We start from the raw sequence: 5,760 nt of genomic DNA on the forward strand, positions 1-5,760 counted from the left end.
TTGACTAACACAAACCAGATAAATCCTTTCATTCTAAGCCATAAACTCTTCTCCAGAGGCCATAATGAATCAACTATTTTACTTCCTTGCTTGAGATCTAAATAACAGTGTCAACATATTTTCCAAATACATGTAAATATATGCTGCACTGTTACCAAATGATTCATATTTAATCTTAACTGTAATAATGACTAATACATTTAATATTTACTATGTCCCAAGAATTGTTCCAAGTGATTTACATATATTTATTTTTTTAATGTTCATAATACCTCTCTGAATTAGGTGCCAATATTATTCCTATTTTACAGAAGAGTAAACTGAAGCATAGAAAGTTTATGTAGCTTGTCCAAAGTCACACAGCTAGTAAGTAGCAGAGCCAGACTTTGAACTCAAGTAGCCTGACTCTCAGAGAAGGCGATGGCACCCCACTCCAGTACTCTTGCCTGGAAAATCCCATGGACAGAAGAGCCTGGAAGGCTGCAGTCCATAGGGTCGCTGAGGGTCGGACATGACTGAGCGACTTCACTTTCACTTTTCACTTTCATGCATTGGAGAAGGAAATGGCAACCCACTCCAGTGTTCTTGCCTGGAGAATCCCAGGGACGGGGGAGCCTGGTGGGCTGCCGTCTATGGGGTCGCACAGAGTCGGATATGACTGAAGCGATGCTGCAGCAGCAGCAGCATATGTTAAAGAAAATGTGAGAAACTTCATGTGTCAAAATTGCAAATAAAAATTATTTAAATAGCAGCCATTATTCTGCATCTGAAGAAGGTGAAAAAGAAAAGGTAATTTGTTATCTTTCTGATGATAGCTAATCTGACAGGCATGAGGTAATATCTCTGTGATTTTGATTTGCATTTCCCTGATATTTAGTGATGGTGAACATTTTTTATGTGTGTGCCTATTGGCCATCTGCATGTCTTCTTTGGAAAAATGTCTTAGTCACATCCTCTGACCATTGTTTAATTGGGTTATTTGGTCTTTTGATCCTGAGTTATATGAGTTCTTTGTGCATTTTGGATGTTGATCTCTTATCAAATATATTATTTGCAAATATTTTCTCTCATCTAAAGTTTTCATTTGTTGGTGGTTTCTTTCACTGTGCAAAAAGCTTGTTAGTTTGATGTAGTCCCATCTGTCTATTTTTGTTTTTGTTTCCTCTGTTTGAGGAGACATATCCAAAAAATATTGCTAAGACCAATTTTAAAGACCTTATTGCCTGTGTTTTATTCTGTGAGTTTTATGGCTTCAGGTCCTATATTTAAGTCTCTAAGCTATTTTGAGTTTATTTTTGTACATGATGCAAGAAAGTAGCCAATTTGATTCTTTTGCATGCAGTTCAGTTTTCCCAATACCGTTTATGAAGAGGCTGTCTTTTCCCCACTGTATATTCTTGGCTCCTTGGTCATAGATTAATTGATCATATAAACGTGGGTTTATTTCTGGGCTCTCTTCTGTACCTTTGATCTGTGTGTCTGCATTTGCGCCAGTACTAGACTATTTTGATTACTCTAGCTTTGCAGATTAGTTTGAAATCAGGGAGTTCGATACTTCCTATCTCATACTTCTTTCTAAAGATTGATTACAGTATTCTGGGTATTTTGTGTTTCCATACAAATTTTTAAATTATTTGTTCTAATCTGTGAAAATGCCATTGGTATTTTGATAAGGACTGCACTGACTCTGTATAGTGCCTTGGGAAAGGGGAACCTTCCCAAGGTTCGGCCCTTTTGGTGGGAAGGTAAATTGGTATATCCACTATGGAAAACAGTATAGAAGCTCCTCAAAAACAGAAAAGTAGAACTACCACATGATCCAACCATTCCATCTCTAAGTATATTTCTAAGGAAAATGAAAACGCTAATTTGAAAAAAAATATATGCACCCCATGTTCATTACATTATTTACAATAGCCATGATATGGGAGCAATCTCAGTGTCCATTGATAGATGAATGGGTAAAGAAGATGTGGTTGATATAGATATAGGATGGAATATTACTTAGCTACTGAAAAGAATGAAATCTTGCCATTTGCAACAACATGGATGGACCTAGAATGTATTATACTAAGTAAAAGAAGTCAGACAGAGAAAGACAAATACCACATGATTTCACTTATATGTGGAATCCTAAAAACAAAAATAAACAAACATAACTAAATAGAAACAGAATCACAGATACAGAGAACAAACCAGTGGTTACCAGACAGAAGGGTGGAGGGATTTTTTAAAAAAAGGTAACTATATGAGATAATAAATACTAATTAACTTAATTGTAGTGAGTACTTCACAATGTATATTTATATGAAACCATGTTGAATACCTTAAATATATACAATTTTTTATAATTATGCCTCAGTAAAGCTGCAAAGATTTTTTTTAAAAAAGGAAATGCAACTTTTTCAAGTTCAGTTTTTCTGGTTTATCTTCCAAAAAAAATTTAGAGAATAACAAAAATTTTATTACTCTATAGCTTAATAAAATACTCAGGGAAGATTTCTTATCATCATGCATAACTTTTAAATTGTCTCAATTTATAATCTAGAGAAATGCAAATAAAAATCACAAGATACCACTTCACACCCATTAGGAGGCCTATCAACAAAACAGAAAAACAGAAAATAACAAGTGCTGGTGAGGATGTTGAAAAATCAGAACCCTTGCTAGTGAGAATATAAATAGTGCAACCGCTATGGAAAACAAGGAGGAGTTCCTTAAAAAGTAGACATAGAATTACCATATGATCCAGCAGTTCCACTTCTGGGTATACACCTGAACAAACTGAAAACAGGGATCTGAACAGACATTTGTATGCTCGTGTTCAAAGCAGCATTACTCACAATGGCAAAATGGAGGAAGCAATCTAAGTATTGACTAAGAGATGATTGGATAAACAAAATGTCATACATACATATGATGGGAATATTATTCAGCTTTAAAAAGGAAAGATAATCTGACACATGCTCAACATGGATGAGTCTTGAAGATATTATGCTAAGTAATATGCCAATCACAAAAGAACAAATACTGCATAATTCCACATATATGAGATACGTAGAGTAATCAAACTCATAGCAATGGAAGTGGCATGATGTTTACCAGATGCTGGGGTAAGAGGGAAATGAAGAATTAGTGTCTGATAGGTACACAACTTCCTTGTGAGCAGATGAAAAATGTTCAGGAGACGGATGATGGTGACAGTTGCACAAGTGTGATTATATTTCATTCTACCAGACAGTACAGCTAAAACGCTTAAACTTTATATTAAGTATGTTTTCAGATCAGATCAGATCAGTCGCTCAGTCGTGTCCGACTCTTTGCGACTCCATGAATCGCAGCACACCAGGCCTCCCTGTCCATCACCAACTCCCGGAGTTCACTGAGACTCACGTCCATCGAGTATATTTTACTACAATAAAAAAAGACCACATGTGTTCATTTGTGCATGCAGATAATGTAAGTAGATGATAGAGTCTCTTTTTAATACAAATTGAAACTGTGAACACTGTTCTGAATCTTCTTTTATTCTGGTAACAACATATCTGAGAGAGACTTCCATATCAGCACATTCTTTTAAATAGCTGGTTGCTATTTTATGGTACAGGATACTAAACTTTATCTAAGCTACCTGTTGGCAACGGTCATTTAATTATCTACAGTCTTTTGTTACAATACACAGTGTGGCAACAACAACAACAAATTCTCTACAATAAAAGGTGCACTGGCTGACTCTGAGCACCCAGCCCGCCAGGTCCAGGGCACCTGGGCCTAGGTTTCCTGCCGCAGCCAGGAGCGTCCACCCATCCGGTGGGCATTAAACTAAGAAGATGTCCGTATACAAAGATCTGGGAGTGGAGAATAGTGACTCAAAAAACAGAAGGTTGGTCCCCAAACTTCAAACTTCTGCAGCCTCAGCTCCAAATGAAGAAGGCAGCTCTCACTCAGGCAAAGAGCCAGGGGACAATACAAAGTACTGTCCTTGCCCCAGTCATCCATTGACTTCAAGCGAGGTGACTCTTCAGATGAGCAGCAGATCCAGGACACCCCACCACACACAGCCGCGGGCCTCAAGGATCCTGTTCCCAGTGGGTTTTCTGCAGGAGGTTTTGATCCCTACAGCTGAGGAATATGATCCAGCGTTTCCTAATGATTATGAGAAAGTAGTGAGGGGCCATGGAGAAGGCAATGGCACCCCACTCCAGTACTCTTGCCTGGAAAATCCCATGGATGGAGGAGCCTGGTAGGCTGCAGTCCATGGGGTCGCTAAGAGTTGGACACGACTGAGCAACTTCACTTTCATTTTTTACTTTCATGCATTGGAGAAGGAAATGGCAACCCACTCCAGTGTTCTTGCCTGGAGAATCCCAGGGATGGGGGAGCCTGGTAGGCTGCCGTCTATGGGGTCACACAGAGTCGGACACGACTGAAGTGACTTAGCATAGCATAGTGAGGGGCCAAAGAAAGGAGCAACAGAGTCAGTGGGAGGTGGAAAGACCGAAGAGAGAGAAAACAGGCATAAAGCCAGACACGAAGCTAGTGGGTTTTTCAGGTTAGGCGATCCAGACTGATGAACATGAATATTATGAGTGAAAGCGAAGTATGAGCGGAGCTGCCATTGCACCACCTGCTTCTCTTGTAGAGAAAGACAAAGAGTTATCCCGAGGCTTTCCTTATGAAGAGGATTCAAGACTCGGCTCCCAGTCTTCCAAAGCTGCTATCTCTCCCTCAGTGTATGAGCAACAAGACAGACCCAGGTCCCCGACTGGCCCCAGCAATCCTTTCCTCGCCAACATGGGGAGGGTTGGCAGTTGGGGGAGGGGGGGGACAAACAATAACACAGAACATCATGCAGAAGTATGGCTTCTTGGGAAGACTGAGCAGGGCCTAAGCACAATGTTGTTGGTGGAGAAGACCAGAAAGCGGGAAGGCAAAATCATCATGGGTTGACACCATTCAGAAAGATGCAGCCAGGAGTCAGATTCAAATCGATTAACTGAAATACTTGTGTCCTACTAAAGTGGTCCTACTAAGGAACATGCAGGAAGGCATAGCAATCCACTCCAATTTTCTTGCCTGGAGAATCCCCATGAACAGAGGAGCCAGGCATGTGGTTCATGGGGTCACAAAGAGTTGGAGGCGACTGAGCAACTAAGCACAGCACAACACTAAGGAACATGGTTGGTGCAGGAGAGGTAGATGAAGATTTGGAAGCTGAAACCAAGGAAGAGTGCGAAAAATATGGCACAGTTGTAAAATATTTGAAATTCCTGGTGCCCCTGATGATGAAGCAGTAAGAATAGTTTTAGAATTTGATAGGGCTGAATCTATTAAAGCCGCTGTTGATCCAAAGGAGAGGTATTTTGGTGGATATGTGGCCAAAGAATATTTCTACAATTTGGAAAAATCAGAGTCTTGGATTTGGCAGAACAAGTTTGATTTAAAAACTAGAGTTTGAGTCATCTCCAATGATCCTTCAACAAGCTGCAGACTGAGCAGAGAAGAACAAGGCAATAGGCAACCTTCATGGCTGAGGGTGCAGAAATTCTGGAAAGAATTCTAAGATATTCATCAACTGATCCCTTTTTTATTTTGTGGTTTTTTGATATAGTATAAAAATCCTTAAAAAAACAAAGTATACAATAGTTCTTATTGGTCAGGATAGACTTCATGACACTGAAAAAAACAAACCCCTAATCCTTTACTGACCTCCCAGTTTCTCTTAATACAAGAGTTTCTTTCCTCCACAGGTGACATGTC

The 5,760-nt window shown here is 39.5% G+C and overlaps 1 pseudogene; it reads left to right on the plus strand.

Moving 5' to 3' along the window:
• The first annotated feature begins 3,693 nt into the window (after positions 1-3,693).
• Positions 3,694-5,439, plus strand: LOC102411138 (annotated as a pseudogene).
• The last annotated feature ends 321 nt before the right edge of the window (positions 5,440-5,760 follow it).

The sequence above is a fragment of the Bubalus bubalis genome, chromosome 4 (assembly GCF_019923935.1).
Source record: "Bubalus bubalis isolate 160015118507 breed Murrah chromosome 4, NDDB_SH_1, whole genome shotgun sequence".
Classification (NCBI taxonomy): Eukaryota; Metazoa; Chordata; class Mammalia; order Artiodactyla; family Bovidae; genus Bubalus; species Bubalus bubalis.